Source organism: Haemaphysalis longicornis, unplaced genomic scaffold, assembly GCF_048455015.1.
Source record: "Haemaphysalis longicornis isolate Haplotype H1 unplaced genomic scaffold, Haemaphysalis longicornis Haplotype H1 scaffold_6, whole genome shotgun sequence".
Lineage (NCBI taxonomy): Eukaryota > Metazoa > Arthropoda > Arachnida > Ixodida > Ixodidae > Haemaphysalis > Haemaphysalis longicornis.
This window is the reverse complement of record NW_027526407.1, coordinates 14,426,345-14,446,522: the sequence shown is the minus strand read 5'-3', so window position 1 is coordinate 14,446,522 and position 20,178 is coordinate 14,426,345. Positions and strand designations below refer to the sequence as shown.

The 20,178-nt window shown below is 49.4% G+C and overlaps 6 non-coding genes across 6 annotated transcripts; 2 read left to right on the top strand and 4 right to left on the bottom strand.

Annotated features, from left to right (window-relative positions):
- Positions 1-306: 306 nt before the first annotated feature.
- On the bottom strand, positions 307-378 carry Trnag-ucc (transfer RNA glycine (anticodon UCC)). The gene has a single exon. It is a non-coding gene; the product is annotated as a tRNA-Gly (tRNA).
- A 1,010-nt stretch (positions 379-1,388) lies between these two features.
- On the top strand, positions 1,389-1,460 carry Trnag-ucc (transfer RNA glycine (anticodon UCC)). The gene has a single exon. It is a non-coding gene; the product is annotated as a tRNA-Gly (tRNA).
- A 2,565-nt stretch (positions 1,461-4,025) lies between these two features.
- Trnag-ucc (transfer RNA glycine (anticodon UCC)) lies at positions 4,026-4,097 on the top strand. Its single transcript has one exon. It is a non-coding gene; the product is annotated as a tRNA-Gly (tRNA).
- Positions 4,098-14,630: 10,533 nt separating this feature from the next.
- On the bottom strand, positions 14,631-14,702 carry Trnag-ucc (transfer RNA glycine (anticodon UCC)). Its single transcript has one exon. It is a non-coding gene; the product is annotated as a tRNA-Gly (tRNA).
- Positions 14,703-17,565: 2,863 nt separating this feature from the next.
- Positions 17,566-17,637, bottom strand: Trnag-ucc (transfer RNA glycine (anticodon UCC)). The gene has a single exon. It is a non-coding gene; the product is annotated as a tRNA-Gly (tRNA).
- Positions 17,638-19,651: 2,014 nt separating this feature from the next.
- Positions 19,652-19,723, bottom strand: Trnag-ucc (transfer RNA glycine (anticodon UCC)). The gene has a single exon. It is a non-coding gene; the product is annotated as a tRNA-Gly (tRNA).
- Positions 19,724-20,178: the final 455 nt, after the last annotated feature.

Here is a 20,178-nt window from a genome sequence, read left to right as displayed (position 1 = left end):
CACCCGGAGCCGAAATTTTCTCTGGCATCGGTTTGCTGCGTACTCAGTGGTCGTCAAAAGCCATCGTTACTGGCAGACACTTATCGGTGATCATCTTCAGTTCCTCGCATTGCCAGATGACATCGCTTCGAATGTTGCGTACAAGCTGCAGAAGAACTTTTCATCGGCTGGTTTTCGCTGGACGGCTCTAAAATACAAAAAGAAACGATAATTTAACCGCCAGTGTATTGAACAAAAACACTCCCTGGAGCCTTATCATCACAAAATGACCAACAAAATGTAGAATCAATGAAACAAAAAAACACATGCGTCGGCCGGGAATCGAACCCGGGTCAACTGCTTGGAAGGCAGCTATGCTAACCACTATACCACCGACGCCGACAGGAGCTGCGGTTCGACTGGCTCTCGCTGCAGGCGGCTGTCTCCGTTTGGGAAAGGATGGTCCCGTTATGTTTCACACCTTTAATGTACGAAGGCCTCCAACTTCCCTTCCGCTTTTCTTTTGGTCATTCCCTTGGGCTGCCTTGCACTTGCCAGCGTTTTCTATTATTTTAACCCCGGAGGGTAGAGTTCGGCGATCACCACGGCAATCAGCCTACGAATTGTAGACTGATAGGCATTTCTGTGCGCGCAGACAGGGAATTCCATTGTATATACGGCGTCCCTTTGTGTCTGCGTCATGACGCTCGCTGCGCATACTGTTCCGCCCAAATTTGATGTCCTCGCTTTGCGTGCCTGTAGCAGCCTTGTAGTACAGTTGTATTTTACAAAATCGGGCTCCAATTTTCATTGGGTTAATCTTATTAGAGCCTAATCAAAACATTGTACCCGGAAATGAGACGGCGTGTGTTCGTAAGCAACTTATGCGGCATTACGCATGGAAAACTGCCATTGCGAGGTCTGTAGTGAGGAGAAAGGAAAGTTAGAGGGACTAGGCTTAACAGCAGCGGCACTTACATTGCCATAGAAGAAAATGAGAAAACACGTATTCATTTATTTATTTATTTATTTATTTATTATTATTACTTTTGCAATTGTTGGCAAAGGGTGCACGTATCTCCTTTGGTGGAGTTTTCCTAAATGTTCTTCACGGCCGTCCATTGCCTGCCCACTATTTTTTCCTCAATGTTTTTCCTGAATGATATTTTGCTTAATGGAAACAAAGTCGCGCATCGATGATTTTCTTTCCTCTAAGGACAAAATAGGGTGTCTATTGATTTACACGCTGACTGTCAATTCGTGCGAGCTGTGGTTTGATTTTGGCGTCACGGAGCCCGGCTTTACTTCAATGACGCGTTTTCTCATCTCGTTTCACCCTCCGCGTAAAGCGATGCCCCGCTATAAACATCCGTTTGAAGACGCATCACGGTGGCGGCGCCATTCCGCCGGCGTCGGTGGTATAGTGGTTAGCATAGCTGCCTTCCAAGCAGTTGACCCGGGTTCGATTCCCGGCCGACGCAAGTTTATTTTTATACCTTCACTTTCTATAATAAATCAACCATACTTCACCCCGTACCGTGAACATTCGATCTATACTGCAGTGCCCGCCTACCTGTCAGCAACCAACTCCAAATGCAAGATATCCGGAAATACCTGTGCAAAATGATTGTGGTTTATTACCGTTAATGGGCGGTATAGATCTGGCAGCTATGCGACACAACTGTCAGTGTTGCCGCAGGCAGCTTAAAAATACGTCCTTCGTTACCCAAGAAACAACGGCCCCAAATGGCTATTTTTTCACGAACACGCGAGGGATAGAAACCGAAAATACGGCAGCTGCGTCCGCAACAACCCAGCGGCCACGTAACGATTTGACAAAACAATCGCCTGCTTGCTATGCTGAAAAATTTGAAATATTTTTCTGAACTCAAGGGGATGGGCATGAAAACAAAGTAGATAATGTCCGCAAACAAGAACGACGGGAGTCCACACGCACAGCTGCAATGCAGGTGACAATAAGGCCTGATAAGCGGGTAAGAAGTCAGCTGATAAGGTCTACAGTAAAAGTGGTGCTCTCGTCAGCAGAAATCGGCGCAATGACTTCTACATTATGTAATACGTGTACGTGACGCACGGAAGAAAGAGAGGGTAATTGCGATGAATGAAAGGTAAGCACAGAGAGGTCAGGCTGATCGTATACAGGCCGCGGCCTACGCTCTAACAAATTATCGGACCTCTAAATACAGTCTTCTTTATATATATATATATATATATATATATATATATATATCTGTGTATACGGGACTGGTAACGCGACGCAAAGTTCGCTCAAGTGTAATGATTCTGGTTATACCTTCATTTTATTTTTTTTATTTAGAATTAGGACATCACGTTATTTCCCACCATAAGCAGAAGTAGCAATACCAACGTTCAGCAGTGCTAATTTCGTTAGTCTCGTTGCGTATTTCCCCCATCATTCTTTCTCTGAAATCTATCCACGGCTGCAAATGAAACCAAATAATCTAATGCGAGAAATGACGGAAATAAACCCGCAACGACATCATTGGAGCCATGCAGGATTTCTCAGCATTCGAAGCATGCGCAGAAAAGAGGGAACACGTAAGAAGGTGTATAAAATTAACTTGAAAAGTTCTAAATACCCCTCACAGACAGCGTTAGAACGCACGAAAACACGCATATTTGCAGAGGCATGAAAGTAAGAAAAGCAGCCCACAAAAATTTGACGTTGGTCCAAAGATGCCGTGTAAATCAGATTCAGCTTGTTTCAAAATGTGTGATAAAGGTGAAACTTAATTCGTGTTTGAAACTGGTGCAATTAGAGGAACACAGCAGCCATATCATCCACCGCATTTCTAGGGGAAATTTATAGCATTAGGCTTACTCATCTATCCTGAATGTGAAATACGGTCACAGCCTTCGCCAATACGACCCACCAACTTGCAAGCAGATCACTAGCGCAGCTCGCCACAAAATAAACTCCCGCTCCCAGAAATCCCCCACGTAGGCAAAGGTATAGTTAGGCTCGGAGAGATCAGAAGAGGGGCAACATGTTGCATAGTGCGAAGTGTATTTTTGGGAGAGACAGTGCGAAATGACTAAGTGTGCATTCCTGTGGAAGCCTCTCTAGCGAAACTCCACAGCGAGGTTCGTGTCTGTTTGGCCTTGGTTCGCGGCAATATCTAGCCTTCTCAGATCACAGCTGTCTCAGGCCAGCTCTTTTAGCAGATCGTCTTTCGTTTCAGGCTTTATCCGACAACGGCATTTCTTGGGATGTGACGTAAAGGCGGGAGCGCATTCTATCTCTATAAAGAGGAGCGCCTGATGACTGAATTACTGACAGACTGAAAATGACATACTTCCCAACGCTTAGCCGAAACCGATAGACACAGATTTGAAATCTTTGGAGTGCATTTATCGCATACCGTAGGGGCTCACAAAGGCTGCGTCGTTTCTTTCAATTACGCCCATAAGGGAGCAAAACGGAAACATTGTGCCTCACAAATTTTTAATTACCTTGCGTGCACCCTATGTAATATAGAACTGGTTTTCCCGATGTATATAATCCGCAGAGATATCTTAATAACAGTTTCACGGTTTCGCCGAATGAAACCTTATGTGGCAAATCCGGATTTGGGAGTAAATTGGGTGATTTTCGGATTTTTCCAAACATGCTTGCTCTTTCGATACCCGAATTAATTTTTTGGTGACAATGTTCCCTATAAATTTGGACGAGTGCAGATTTAAGCATCTCGCCCTTACAGATGCCGCTAAAAGAACAAGTGGGATTTCTTAAAATTACACCCTGAACCTTTTAAAAATTCTATTTTAGATGATAAATATGAGATCATGAATAGTTTTCCTCTTCTTATGTATAAAATGAGGCGTGTATTACTTCGCAGGCCAGTTGTGAGTTTGAGTAAGGTGGCGTTTTGATTTTGGCGCCGCCGAAACCGGGCTTGGGGTAGTGGCCTATTTTCCTCCGTTCTCGGCCTCCACCGAAAAACAAGATTCTGCGCTCAATATATCCCCTACAAGGACCGACGCGGAGGGGCTCCATTCCGTCGGCGTCGGTGGTATAGTGGTTAGCATAGCTGCCTTCCAAGCAGTTGACCCGGGTTCGATTCCCGGCCGACGCAAGCATTTTTTTATTATAAAGCCTCGCAGCTTCTGTTTCTATGTGTTGACTTCCCACCTATACTGCGGCGACCGAAATACTTTCAGCACTCAACTTAAGGTGCGAAATGCGGCCAATCCCTCGAAAGGATATAGTAGAATTGCGTTACGATTCAGGATAATATAAGTTATAGAGCGGACGTCTCTGCGGTGGCAGTTGTGAACTTACGACTGATAGTTTCATCACCCTATGAACCTACATTTTGCATAGTTACTTATCAGGAACAGTGGTGGTGGTCAGAACATTTTTGCTGTCATTTAGACAAAAATCAGTGCGAGAGAAGTGGAAATAGCCTATACATCGTATGCCGTTGCCGCCTTCTCCGCCCGTTCCAAGACTTTGTACTGGATAGTAGGCGTTGAGCTGCGCACGGCAGCCTCCCACTGCTCAAATATAGTTATTTGAAGGGATTTAGGAGGGGGCCGTGTGGGACATTTCTACATTATGAGGTTCAGATCACCTCTTCCAGGGCAGAAGAGGCAGGAGGGAGAGTAGAGGGAATGGTGGATGAGGTGCTTAAAGGCTTAAAGGCTGGGTTGGGGAATGTGCGTGCCTGAAGATGGTGCCACAAGACCTCACGGTGCCACGAAGTAGAGTGATGGGCAGGGGAGTAGGATAGTTGTTCGAGACGGTAGTGGGATGTAATGCCATGAAAGGGAAGGAGGAAGCAGGTGGCCCCGACGATTGTGGCTGCCGAGTGGCCAGAGCTCGGCAGGCAATTTCAGGGACGCCAGTATAGTCTGCCTCATTTGCGGGAAGGCCAGCAAGTGCGGGTGACCAGAGAATAGTTGTGGCATGCGTTGGGGGTTGGGCATGTTGGATGGCAAAGGCAGTAAGGGAGATTCTATCAGCACTGAAGTTGCGCATGGCGATTTTCGAGTCATTCACGTTAGCGCGTGTAAGGGAGTGGGTCATTGCCGGCGTGATGACGGTCTTCTCTCCTCGAAGAGGTGGCAGAAATTGCGGCTGCCGTAGCAACTTGGCCGTCCAAAGCAACGGCTGCGAGGGAATAAAGGAGGTCAGACGGGTAGGCAGCGGAATCGACATTCGAGTACATTTTTCCTAGAGCTCAGTGACCTGTGTAGAGCTTTAGCGCGTTGTGAACGGCCAGCAGTGTGGTGTGTAGGGCGCATGTTTCGGGGAAGCGGGAGAATGCGTAAGTTCTTTCGCATATGTGTAGGGTTTGTGCGCTTGTGCTGAAAATATAGTCAAAGTATGCTGAGTTTGAACTATCCCAAACTCAAGTACAGCAGATTAATAGTGAAATCACTGCAGTTAACAACAATCATCCTCAATTCGCAGCACCCTCAGTTCCTGAAGATGACAGGGCCTTCTCCTAACTAGCACGAACTTGTCGTCTGGCAGTGGAATAGCCGGGGTTATTGCCATAAACAGGCTCAGCTCCGGCAATACATTCCCGCATGCCAGGCCAGACCTGACATTACTGCGGTCCAGGGAACGCACGAAAGAATCCATTTGGCTTGATATAACGCTTATAATATTCCTTCACTTGAAAAACCTAATACAGGCATTTTAGTTATTCGCCATTTTCCAGCAGAGTTCACCACATTTGCTGGAATCGACATCCAGTACAATCTCTTTGAGATCCTTCCAAAAAAACTCATCGCCTCCTAAGCTATGTCTTCTCGAAATATAGAACCGCCCACAACAGAACCATCCCCCATTTGGCTCCTTGTTCCGCATGGCTGTCCCGAAGGCTGGTAAACACCACCTATTCATCGTGGGGGACTTCAACGCCCCCCACCCAGTCTCGGGGTACATCAGCACGACTCTAAAGGTTGCGACTTATCGTATCAGATTCAAAATTGTACCTCCTCACCTCTTATCGATCCCGACATTCCTACTTGACAAGGCGATAACGTCACTGCAGACACCCCTCCAGACCTCACCTTGACAAACCGTCTCCCCCTAGCCTCGTTGGTAAACACGCAGAGTAATTTAGGAAGTATTCACTACATTGTTAGTATTGCACTCCCATTTCACCATCGACCCTTACGACCTCTCCCCCTTACTATTACTAAATGGGATGCTTTCCGTCAAATGAGGGATGATCAGGACCCCACCAGCATTAGAAATCTCCCCGAGTGAATTTTCCACTCTTCAACCGGATGTTCAGATGTGCACTAGAAGGCTTCGTGACGATGCACCATTGGAAACGATAGATTGTCGGCTCCTCCATATATGAAAGGCCAAAGAAAGTCTTGTGTGGAAATGGAAACGTAACCGCAACAACCGAAAGCTCTGCCCTTCGTATCGCCAAAATGGGTCGGGCTATAGAATTCCGTCACCCCTTTGCTCTATAATAAACATTTATTAAGGACGATAGCCTTTCTTGGGCTACTTTAACCCAGAAATTTGGCCTGTCTGTCTGTCTGTCTGTCTGTCCGTCTGTCTGTCTGTAACTCGATTCAGCCACCCGGCCAAAGTAAAATACTTACTGCGCAATAGTCTTATATACTCTCAGCCAAATGTAAAAGTCTAAGCCCGGTTTATATGTTCATACTTGTCAACTTTGTTGAACAAGAACAAGATATTACGCATATATAAGACAGGAAATTAGTACACAAGGGATATTTACAGTGTTCCTTTATTAAAAAAATTCCTGGATGCTCAGTTTTTCGATAGTAAATGATATTCTACATCTGCTGCAGAACAACGCGTACAGCCTGCTGTTGCCCGCGCCACCTCCTGGCGGCATATGAGAAATCACGCGGCAACAGCAAATAAAGGTTCCGCTAGCTGGGTTTCACGTTCTGCTTGGAACGCACGTGGAGCACGGCAACGCGGTTCTATGAACCTTTAAGTCGGCCGCCTCAATACTCGCGCGTCTCCGCCGTACTGCAGCGCTGGCATCCAGGAACCCCGCCTGTAGCAGTGGAACGCGGTAAATTCAAATCGCCTTGAGCAAACCTTTAGTGTGTTTACCTTGGGATGAGCGCGACGGGACAGGAACAGCATGAGAGGTAAGCGGGAAAGCGAAGGGGGCATTTCCTTGGCAAATGTCTACAAAAACAATCGTCTTTTGACGACATTTGTAACGAAAGGAGCAGATACGCGGCCATTTTTTTATCTTTATCATTGATTGTGCACAAACGGAATGACAGCAACGCGCTTTTGGCACTGCCCACCAGTACCGTTGCCTCAGACCAGTACCGTTGCCAAGACACTAACAGCCATAAACAAGACTGGGCCATTCCAAGACTTCTACTAAAAGTTGTTTGCGACTCCCTAAAGGGCCTTTTTCGCTTGCGTTTATTTCCCCAGTTCATGTTTAGTTTAGTTGCATTTTAACTTTCTTCGCCTCCCGCCACCGGCGCTGTATGATTGCACGTGGCAAGGGGGTTCTTTTTCAGGCGCGCTATCCTGGCATACTTACCTGGTGTCGGGCTGACCGGTGGTCCCGATAGGTTTTCAGCAACATCGTCGGCCGGCGGCCGAGGTCTCTCCGCAAGCGCATTGACGTGACGGGCGCGCTCCAGCAATCGTGATCATCGTTCTGCTGGGTCGACTTGAGAAGACAGCACCCACGTCGTGGGGCCTCAGTGAACGGTTCCCTTGGTTTCGCCGTGATTGCAGAGGGGCGGCCCTGCGTTTTACGTTGGGGTAGCCCCTTCCTCCTGGATGCCTCAACCTACTGACCACTGAGCCACCGTCTTGGAACTAAGGACACGTCATCATGGCGTCTTGGGAGGCTGTTCAGCCACCGCCCAAGGCCCATGTCTTCTACTTCGCGGCCCCGAAGGACGTCACCGTGGATGACCTGGTGGATGCCCTGGAGGGAATCGTAGGCCGTTATGGCCTGGACACCCTGATGCATCAGGGTGGTTTCAAGTTCTGCGCGGTGGCGGCTACGGCTGCCGCTGCTCGCAAGCTCACCGAGAAAGGAGCCGTCATCGTGAACGGAGTTTCGTGTCCTGTGGCCTGCATGGGCCCGCAGGTCGTCTACATGACAGTGTACCGCCTGAACCCCGTTGTGAGTAACACGGAGCTTGCGGCAGCACTGAGACCCTATGGGAAGGTCCTCAACGTCAGCCAGCCGGCGTGGAGGAGCCTTAAGCATATCAAGACCGGCATGCGACTCGTGAAGATGGAGATGGCGAAGGCCGTCCCTAACTTCATGAAGATTCGAGGGTTCAAGGCCCAGTTTGAATACAGGGGTGTGCGGAGGGTATGCGCCCGCTGCGGCCAGACCGATCACCAAGTTAGCGCCTGCAAGACCCCCTGGTGCGGCCGCTGCTCGGAGTACGGCCACGATGATGTCAACTGCAATGCCCAGTGTCGCCGCTGCAAGGGCAACCATGCCACCGCCGACTGCCTGCGGCCCCGCTCCTATGCGGATGCTGCGAGCAATTCCTCTGAGACGCCTCGCGCGCCCCCCGGTCCGCAAGCTCTTGAAAGTACAAGTGACTTTCCCGAGCTGCCCCGGGCCTCCTTGGGCCAGCCTGCCGAGGAGTCAAGCGAAGGTGCGGATCTGGGCGTCACCCCTACCGACAGCCAAGAGATGGAATTGGAGAGCTGCCTGTCGCCTTCGGAGGAAGAGCTTGCACCTGCGGCAGAAGCCACGTCATCGTCATCGGACGATACCTCCCTCTTCACGAGCCTCAGCTCTTCCGAGAGCAGTGACCCCACGGAGCATGCTCAGCACGAGCCAGGGCGTGCACTGGAGAAAAGCATCGCTCTCCCCGGTTCCTCGAACGGCTCGCGCAGCCGCCGGAAGGAACAAAGCAAAACCGGCACGAGCGGCAAGGCAGCGGTTGGCCGTTCTAGTCTCGCCTCTAAGTCGCCTGTAGCCGGTCACAGTACGGCTAGTACCAGTGTTGCCCCGACGCCCAAGGTTACGGACTCCCATCTCGTCAATCCTGTCAGCCAGGTCGCTGATCTGCAGAGTTCCCCATCTCTCCTGGAGAGGCTCGAAGCGTGCACCAAGCAAAGTCAGCCTTCTTCGGCAGACTCAGGTGGTGTTGGAGGCACTGACGAGCCTGCTGGTCCCTCCCTCGTTGTTACCGACCCTCGCCTCGCCAACCCGATCAACCAGGTGCACGACTTGCTTCCTCCCCGACCCTCTCCACCGGATCGCCTAGATGCGTCCAAGCGGGCGTTGCCGTCGTCGGCAGCAGACACCGATGATGCCGACGACAACAAGAAACTGTGCGTCGAAGTCGACGTGCCGTCCGACGATAGTGAGTTTTGAGGATGGGAGGGTTAACGTGGTTTGTGCACTTATCACCTTATGCTGGTGCGTTTTCTTACTTTGAATGTCCAGGGCTTTCGGGACTTGGACAAGCAGAGGGAGGTGATGCACTATGCTCGGGCGCAACACGTTGACCTTCTCTTTCTGCAGGAGTGCAATTTTCGTACTCCACGCGACGTTGTTTCTTTTCGCGAGCGCTTTTGTGTGCAAGCTTTTTTCACCTTGTCGGACAGGATGGCTTCGGGCGTAGGCGTTGTATTTCTCCGCGAGAGCTTGCGCCGCAAGGCTCATTGTACCTATGGGATCGGAGGGCGCGTGCTTGCAGTTGATTTTTTCTTGCTTGCTCGTCGCGTCCGAGCTGTTGTAGTGTACGCACCCGCGCAGCACTCTGACTCTTCCTCTTTTTTCGCATCCCTCGACGCATTCCTGCTCGAACCTTACCCAACATTTTTGGTGGGTGATTTTAATTGTGTAACCGACCCTCAGCGTGATGTACGGGGACGTGGGCAAGGTCGACCCTATAGCGGTGCCCGGGAGTTAAAGGACCTGATCGGTCAATTCCATCTTTCTGATGCGTGGGTGCAGCTCCACGGCGACAGGTTTGTAGCTACTTGGGAAAGGGGACAATCTGGCAGTCGGCTAGATAAGTTCTATTTCCCACCCGAGTTGAGCTGCTACTTGGAATGCTGTGCCGTCCTCTCCTTCCCAACTGGGGCTCGTCGAGTGTCCGATCACCGGCCCGTGTTAGCGACGCTTAACCTTGGCAACTGTGCGCCACGCCACCAGATGTGGCGAATGGACGAGCGTCTGCTGACCGACAGGGACAGTTCAGCAGCCCTTAATGCTTCGTTGACCGCTCTGTGCGAGTTCGGTTCTCTGCCTTGGGATGAGTTGAAGGACCACTGGCGCGTGCTTTTAGTAAAGGAGGGTCGTGCGCGCAAGGCGCGCATCACGGCCGCGCTTAACGACACGTTGTGGAGGCTTCGCATCGTACAGAGAGGGGGAACCTTAACCTTCGCGATGCGGGACTACGTTAACCTGCTAAAGGTACGCTACGAGTCCCTCTTACGGCAATCATCGCAAGCGGCGAGCCGTGCGCAGACCTTGGGCAGGCCCGTCTCGGACCCCTCTGTACTCCGCCATATTAGAGCGGGCTCCCTTGACGAGGGTGGGCTAGCGACAGTTCCAGAGGTTACACTCGCTGACGGGTCGGTTAGCACGAGGGCTGAAGATATAGCAGAGGTCTTCGTGGGACATTTTGCCACCCTTTTCTCGACCGAGAACGCGTCGTGGGATGCAGAGGATTTTGAGGAAAAACTTAGTGCGTTTTGTGGGGTGCTGCCGTGTGTGCCAGATCACCTTGTTGATTCGCTGTGTGCTCCCGTGGATGCTGACGAGCTCGGCGAGTGTGTTAAAAAATTGAATGGTGCATCGGCGCCTGGGCCTGACGGGATTCCTGCTGGGTTTTACAAGAAGTTTTTCCCAGCCATTCAGGGTGCGCTCCTCGCCATGGTGAACGGCTTTTTTCTCCATGGAGTAAGGCCAGAATCGTTCCGTGAGGGTCGCGTTATCTTGATCGCGAAGCCAGGCGGGGATCCCACGCAGCCCCAGGCGTATCGACCGATCACACTCCTCAACACGGACTACAAGATCGTAGCATCCATTTTGGCTAGACGCACCAGTGCCGTTTTACCCGACATTATCAGCCAAGCGCAAACGTGCAGCGTGCCAGGTCGCACGATTTTCGCGTCCCTGGCATTGACGCGTGATTTATTCAGCTATGCGACGAAGATTAGCACCTCTGGCTGCTTCATCTCCCTAGATCAAGCGAAAGCCTTCGACAGAGTGGAACATCGATACCTGGCAGGCGTTTTGCGTCAATACGGCTTTCCGGCCGACTTTGTAACATTGCTTGAGCTGCTGTACTCGAACGTGAGGGTTAGACTCCTTGTCAACGGACTATTAAGTAGTCCGTTCTCCGTCACCCGTGGGATAAGGCAGGGATGCCCCTTGTCGCCTCTGCTCTTTGTGATTTGTCTAGACCCGCTGCTCCGCCGTATCGATGCAAACACTGCCATCCGCGGCTTCCCGTTGCCTGGCATAAGCCAAGTCAAGGTGTCTGCGTATGCGGACGATGTGTCCCTGTTCATTCGGGACGAGGACAGCTACCAAGCGTTTATGCGGCTATTTTACGAGTACGGTGAGCTGTCTGGAGCTCGACTGAACAGGGGCAAAAGTATGGCGGTGCGCTTCGGCACATTTGCATCTAGCCTAGCGGGCGATGTAGAATGGGTTACGGGTGTTCGAGTACTTGGTGTGGTTTTTCATTCCTCGGGTGAAGTGGCGCGTAGTACGTGGAAGCGCCTCCTCGAGACAGCGGAGCAGCGTCTTGAGGTTGCGTCAAAGTTCAGACTTTCCCTCGCAGAGCGCAGCTACATAATTAAGTCGTCGGTCTCGGCGGCGCTTTTTTATGTAGCACACGTAGCGAAACCGCCGCGCCATTTCACCCGTCAGCTCGCCACGAAGTTCGGGTCGTTCTTTTGGGCGGGCAAGACGGAAACAGTGTCGCGTGCGCTGTTGAGACTGCCCAAGTCAATGGGTGGTTTCAGTCTGCCTTGCTTGCAAACCATGTGTAGCGTGCTGGCCGTACGCGCAGTGTTCGACCTTGTGGACTCAACTGAGTACCCAGGGAGGGCGCTTCTGCAGTACTTTCTGGGAACTTACCGCTCAATGTTTTATGACGAACGCATTGCCGGTCCCTCTGCTGAGCAGTCACCGCCATTTTATGCCTATGTAGTCAAAACACTGAGGAACGTCCAGTCTACCTTGCCAAGCCTAAATTTCAGAGAAAGTACAGCAAGCGAATTGTGCGAAAAATTGGCAATAAACCAATTAGATAATCAGCAGACAGCAAGATCACGCGGTGTCCGTTGGCATCAGCTGACTTCGACGGAGCTTCCTTCTGATGTTAGGGATTTCGGATGGTTGCGTGGATGGCAAGTTCTTCCAACGTGTGACCGTCTGGCGAGATTCGGCATCGTGCGTTCCTCACGGTGCCCGCACTGCGGGCACACTGAAACATTGGAACATGCCTTGTTTCAGTGTCGTGTAGCGGTAACGTTTTGGACTTTGCTAAGCAGGTTGTTTGGTGTTACACTTAGAATGAGCACACGTTCAAATGACACGTTGGTGAACTTCCTGATGTGTGCTGGGGCTTTTGTATTGTGGCGAAATCGTGGAGCCGCGTGTCTTCGCGCCCGACCGCAACGGGCGATGTTTCCATTGTTGTGGCGTGTGCGGTCAATCCTTATGAGTCACTTGGAAAATGAGTTGGCAGTTCTAGGCGAAGAAGCCTTCCTGTTACGCTGGTCCACGCGTTTCATAGTGGCCAGGAACAACATCCTGAGCATCACTATTGTGCCGTATTGACTTCTTTCAACGAGTTTATGAACTCTTTCTGTGAATGCATGTGAACTTTTTATGGATTGATTTCTGAGTAGCTTGTTTTACCACCATAGACATTTGTCGTGCAAAGTGTTGACTGCCCGGAGTATTAGGAAACTGATTGGATTTTGTTTTTCTTTCGGGCAGCGCTGTTACCACTAGTCGCTGCGTGCTGATATGTGGTTTTATAATAAATTCTCCTCCCCCCCCCCCCCCCCCCCAAGTGGAGGTCGTCCATTGCACTGCGGTCTGCTGAAGCTTGCCTCTTCCCCTAATCGGGGCAGATGGGGCATGTAATTTTTGGTAGTGGGGCTAGGCGTTCGCGCCGGCCCCTTCCCTATGAAATTCCAAAATGAGATTGAAACAAAACTCTACAGAGCACATTTTCACTCTGGTCCCTGTGAGTGGCTGTGTGCGCCGTCAGCCATGACGTTTTTCTGCAAACAGCAAATCACGTTACACTGCGTGAGAATTCAATCCCGAGGGAACTTGCGTTGTGCTGCCATAACGCTGGGACAATCTTCATTCCGGTGTTTACATAGCTACCACGTTACTAGGGGTGGATTATCTAGGGTTCAAGTGAACCGTACCCTCCGGGTTTAGTGACCCCGTCCCCTGAAGAATGGGAGAAATGGCCTACTTCATGGTTTGTTTGCAGAAATTTTAAGCCTCCTGCTGATTTGCCCTTGTTGAAACACAGATTATCTGTGTCACTAATGAAGGCTTCGATATGGCTGTTCGTCGTGTAATGTGCGTAATCCTGAAGTCGGCTAACAGTTCCGCAGTCTCAGACAGAAACGTTGCAGTCGCCCAAAACCGGCCATCGCTTTTGCCCGGTAAGGGGTTGGGAGTACGAGGGATGGGAGACCCCGCCCATTTCTCCTAGGCCATCAGCCAGGAGTCCTTGGTCCCTGGCGGCGGCTTTGGTTTCTGTTTGAAATCTCCTTTACTGCGTTGGAAAGAAACCCGGAAATAAGCTGACGCAGAGGTTTCTATGCTTCCATGATAGTGTAAGCAGCGCCCAATGAAATAATTATACGGTATGGAACTCTAGGATTATGGAAGGACCCCAAAGAATTTATTTATTTATTTATTTATTTATTTATTTATTTATTTATTTATTTATTTATTTATTTATTTATTTATTTATTTATTTATTTTGCTGATGACGTTGGCTTGCTAAGTAAGTCGGTGGACGAATTGCAAAGCATGCTTTCCGCACTGGACAAACAGAGTAGAACCATGGGCCTCAAAATAGAGATGCAGAAAACTAAAGTAATGATCAATAACCTTGGTAAAGCAAGGCGGTTAGAGATAGGTGGCGATGTATCGAAAGTGGTGACCGAATATATCTACTTAGGCCAAGTTGTGACCTCGGATTCTACCCATGAGGACGAGATAATTAGAAGGATAAGAATGGGGTGGAGTGCATTGGGCAGGCATTCACAGATAATGCATGGCAGCCTACGATTGTCCCTGAAGAAGAAACTGTATGACAGCTGCATCTTACCGGTACTCATGTACGGGGTAGAAACTTAGAGGCTCATAAAAGGGTTAAATTTTTATTGAGGACGAATCAATGTTCATTTGGCTTCACATACAAAAAGAAGCCATGGGGGTAGCCACGTCAAGTAGGCGAGGAATGTCGCTCGGTCCAATGGCGGCGCCCTCGAAGGAACGCGACTGCAGCGACAGAATTCCGTACCCATGAGTTTGCAACCCTATGGGTACAGCAAAATTTGTTGTAGACTACCGGGTAATGTTCGAGTTTTAAATTTTGCTTCCTAACGTGGAAAGCGCGGGCATGCTCGACTGAGCTGAGGGGAAAAAGAAAACATGTGCGTCGGCCGGGAATCGAACCCGGGTCAACTGCTTGGAAGGCAGCTATGCTAACCACTATACCACCGACGCCGACGGTCCGTGTTGTTGGCGGGACGCATCTTGTATACTTTCGGGCGTGTCCATGCGATGGAAAGTTGGGAAGAAGGAAGTTAGGGAATTAGGTCCGCAGTCAGCACCAGTGGAACGAGCACTGGTGAAACCCATGCGGCCCAGCGGTGCAACACGACTAATTTTGGAAGCCGGAGGCTGGAGACGGGGGAGATCCGAGAAGTTGAGTAAAAGGGATGGCGAAAGTAGATGAAGCGGTGGAACCTTGAAGGCACAGAACTTTAAGTAGCAGGTTGCACCGAGGAAAGTTGTGACACAACGAGTGATCCTAACCTTAACGCTTCCTAGTACTCCGTAAGCTGGACCCCGAAAATTACCACCGACTTGGCTTGGGCTCCTTGTGAACTCAGTTCTGTTACTGCCCCACCAGGCTAAAATAGTGGGCTTCGGCACCAGAGCTACACCCGGGATAAGAAGCGTGCCACAGCACATGCCTGCATAGCAATCAAACTCTACATGTTTCTAAGTCGTCAACTGCGCAAAGTTGTGACTAATACATCCGTATACTAGTACATACGTTGCATTCCTTTACCGCGGCACAACATTTAAGGCTTGTGGTAACACCCCTAAGCGGATCATTTTTGTGTGGTTGTGGTGCTACTGCAGCTATCTTGCTTGTTGAGAACCGGGTTTTATCAACAAGAGCCATTTTATCGGAACCTTCCATAATAAACGGCACCTCTCTTCTTTACCTTTTAACGTTGGGGCGATTCGCACCTTCGTAATCACTTTAAATGAAAAAGGCTGTCAAGCACCGCGTTTATTTGCTGTATTCCTTCTACTGCGCCGTGACTTTAACGAAAGAGAAGTATGTTTTGCGGGTGATCAATGGTTCTACAGTGACAGTCGAAGGTTTTACTAAATTAGCGCGTTGTTATAAACATTCCGCAGCCTTTGACGAAATAAAACTCAGTGTTTGGGGTGATCGAGGGTTCTGAAATGTCAGTCGATGTTTCGACCAAATTAGCGCATTGTTAGAAAACTTCCTAACTGTGTACAAATACAACCCCTAAAACGGGAACAGAGACCGCCAACTTGTATGTAGAAGCACGAGGTAGTAGCCACTTTAAATTCCGCGTGCGATACGAGGACGCCTTCTACTCGCAAAGGGAGGACAATGGGCTGCTTTATTCGTGCGTTGCAGAAATGCAGCTGAGAAAAGCAGAGACGATAATGTGCTTCACCCACGTGCTGCCGCACTTCTGTTCCGAAATTCCGAGGCGCAGAACGTAAAAGTGCACAAGGCGGCAAAACATAGTGTGAAGTGCTTGCTTACAATTATCTTGCTTTTACACTGGAGGCACAACGAAAGGTCAACAAATATTTGAATTACCTGTGTGATAAGTGAGACAAAAATCGATGTAGTGCCACACGCCCGAGTGCTAAGACATCGCAGCGTTGTCGAGTTAGATTAATTTAATGGGTGAATAATTAACGAGCGTCGTGAGCGAGTTGTTGAGTGGTTGATTTGAGTAGCTCTTCTACAACCATCACCCTCAATGGGACGTGTTACATTGGATGTACATAATCTAGACATGCGCGTACGGCATACTTAAAAGCAACTTCGGCAGTAAAACGCCCTCGAAGCGTAGCCAGCCGCATTTTTTATACGATGCCGAAATAGGCGGCGACGATTTTGACCTCGAGACGAAGCGCAGCTTGGGGTTTGTGGTCAGCTTCCAGTGCATACGTTGTTCCACATTTTGGTGACCTTACCATGTTACATTGATCCACCAGTCCATTTGGTCACCGCGAAACTACATAGGCATTCGCAACGTTTCCCACAAAAAATAGCTTCCGAGCACCCTTAAAATGTCTTTCCAGCAACGCATTTGTGCTTAGAAGTGAAGCCGGATTGAGGGAAATTCGTGTAGGCCTATAGTGTTTGCCAGATGGCTTTGCCGGATTGTATGTCACACAGTTAAGCCTAGTGACAATCTTACTAAAGGCTCCTCCGACGGTGCGGATGGAGAGGGAGTTTGTGGATAACCAATAACTCACAAACAGCTTCTCCGCTGGTTGTCGGCCTTCAAAGTGTGCAATGGCATCAAATTTTCGCGTTTTTCGCCTCCATGATAAAAACAGCCACCGCGGTATCTAGTGCATGCAAAACACTCTAGGTACTCCTAATATATACGAAGCCCTTTTAAAGTCGCTTAGACTACTATATCCAAGTGGGTTGTTGGACTGGATTAGAAAACGTTTTTTTTTATTACCGCATTGAGTGCGACTGTAGGTGGTCCGGTAGTTCACGCTGTGCTGCGGCGTACACCTGCATTCATTAGACCTCATACACCCCCCCCCCCCCCGCACGCCACAGCCCATACTGCGTTGTTGTAAAAGTATTTTAGGGGCAAAATAACGCGTCTTTCATCAAAATGTCCAAGCGCTAGGGCACAATGCTAGATCCATCCATACAACAAAAAGCTATACGCCGAGCTCATTCATAGTCGGTATCGCAACATTCAAAATTGCATTACTTGGGAGACATTCGTTTTGCGCCCTATAAGAAGCTTGATATTCCCTTATGACGTCAAAGAACCTCTTTTAAATATCTTCATGAGATCCCATGTATCCATATGAATCGCTATACACCGACAACATTGAAACTCTGTTTTGCTGGGAATGGATTGCTGAGAATGTTTTTCAAAGGCAATATAAGCAGTCTGATAGAAGTATGGAGGCCCAAGGTGGTTCATAATACCATTTTCGTAAGCAGAGAAAGTGTGACATACGGACACACAAAAGATTGCTTATGTGGACTCTCGAGTTTGCCTATCGCTTTTCAATAGGAACGATAAAGTATGTACAAAGAAAAAAGAAATGCGTCGGCCGGGAATCGAACCCGGGTCAACTGCTTGGAAGGCAGCTATGCTAACCACTATACCACCGACGCCGACGTTTCGACCGTACACCGGGACGCTTCTTGTACAGAGTATCTTCGACGTGCCCATCCACTGTAAGAAGGACGGAGAGAGGGTAGCTGGAGAATTGGGTCAGTGGCCGTCGAGCCGGTCGAGAGGGTCAGCCGCCGAACGAGCGCTGCCGAAACTTCAACGGCCGGACTGGAGCCGGGGATGTTTGTTCCTACAAGGAGGCAGAACAGGGCTTGGATCCCAGAAGTCAGGATATTAGTGAAGACGCAGTGGCAAAATAGACCAGGCGTTTCAACATGGAGAGCACAAGATACGAAATGATTGGTCGCACCGGAGGAAAGATGGGGTGCACTCAGCGGTAATAGCCCAAACTCAACCTTGTGCTTGTTAGCACCCTGTACCTCGACCACCACAACCCACTTGACCGGGAGGGTATAAGGCTCAAAGCGGGAGGGTGGCGACTAGTTGGTAAACCATCACGCTCAAAGCGTAAAAAAAAAAAAGAAAACAGACAATAGAAAGTGAAAAGGCGACAGACATCGTATGTTTTTTGTCCTTTGTTTGTGTCCATTATCCATTTCTTCCTGCGCTGTGAACACTGAGGATATTTACGGACCGGCTGTATTCCGGCAAACTGCGTGCAGGTTGGAGTGCCATTAGGTTCACACCGGTTGCGGAGGGTGCCATATAGTGTCGTTAACACTGACGTCGCTGTGTATCGCCTCTCTCAAAAGTACGTGTTTGTGGACCCGAAGTGAGCGCGGGTTTCCTTCAGGGTATTCTTCCCTGACCTAAATAAATTCCCAACTTTGCGAATAGACAGGATTAAGGTCACAATCAAATTGGCCGTTAAACTGCAAACGTGGGTTGGAGAGAACCGATGGGCCTTACATACTGCATTCACTACAGAACAACTCACCGCACGCGTTGCAAGGAAGCTTCACGCGCAAGCTTAATAAGGAATGGCCAGAATATCGGCTAGATGGGATGACATTAAACACTTTCGATAGAGCATGTGGTAAGCAAAAGCTGCTTTATGGCTGCGGGTGTGCATACTAGTGACAGGCCAGTGCCATGGCGACTCGGTAAGTAGTCTGCCCGCGTGGTGGGTACTCCACATTGCACAGTATTAAATTTTGCCCGAAAACGTCTTCTGGATATATTTACTCTGAATAATAAATAGAGAGAGAGAGAGAGAAACAATTATTGTAGTACTGAGCAGGAGGACGTACTTAGAGCCTGTACCCAATGAGAGACGTCCTTATTCAAAGATGCCTTGGAGCTGGCTGGCCGTCAGTGTGCGTTTCTCCACTCGGTGCTTGTCCGAGAGCTCGGAACTGGTCAGCTGCTCCGCCCACTGCTCATCGGTAGGGTTGGGGCTCTGTGCAAGACTCTTTCGAGAAATGTGCGATTATAGATAATGGACGTAAATAACGATTGCTACAATAGTCGAAAAAACAGTTAGGAATCTGCGCAACGGCACACCCTTAGTTGTTACCGCGCCATCATGGCTGTCCGAAAAATGGCGGTGTTTAATTTTGTTCAAGTGTTTTATTTTGTTGGGACACTTACAATCCTGTTCTACGAACTGTCCCATACCTAAACCCTACAGAATTCGGACGTTTGTTTGCCACGTGTAGCAGCACTTGTAGAACTTATTGAACAGTTGACCGCGAGGTTTACTCAAAAGGGCCTACCTGTGGTTTACTATAGACGCAGCATGGATGAAGCTCCATAGAGAGCCAAGCGTTACTATGGCCTCTGGCATCAGTTTTTTGCCGTATCCAGCTGCTGTAGGAAGCTGCCTTTACGAGCAGGTCCCTATTGCAGATGGCTTTTTGTTTCTAATTTAACGAGACGACCGCGTGTCGGATGTGACGTGGAAAACGTGGTGTGATTCGATCAGCCGGTATCCGCTGGAGGATTTCGGTGTGCGGGAAGAAACCGCGGCTTCACTGTCAGTTTATCAAACACCAGGATGCCATTGTGAGCTTCAAAAACAAAGTCGTACTTAAAAAACGCAAAGAAAAAACATGCGTCGGCCGGGAATCGAACCCGGGTCAACTGCTTGGAAGGCAGCTATGCTAACCACTATACCACCGACGCCGACTTGCACCGTGACTCAGCTATTCCTCGCCCGAGGCGGCGGTCCTCGCTTGCAGACAATGTTCAGTTTCACTTCACACACCCTCAAGCTACGAAGGCTTCAAGACACCGTTCCTCTTTCTGTTTTTGTCATTGCCTCCGGCTGTGCCTCACTTTTACCAGCCACGCTGATTATCTGAACCATGAAGGCTGAAATGGGAAACGACCACTGTGGTGAGTCTAAGGCTTGTCTAATAATAGGCCTTCTGGTGAACACTGAAACGGAATCCCATTGTACTTACGGTGTCCCTTTGTATCAACGTCACGACGCCAGCTGCACATACCGGTTCTCTCCTATGCATGCCTGGAGCTGGTAATAGCCGGATTGTGCACAACAGGGTGTCAAATGTCGTTGTATTAATGCATTACACGAGTTTCTCACCCTGAAATCAGCTTGCTTAAGTTCCTAGCAAAAA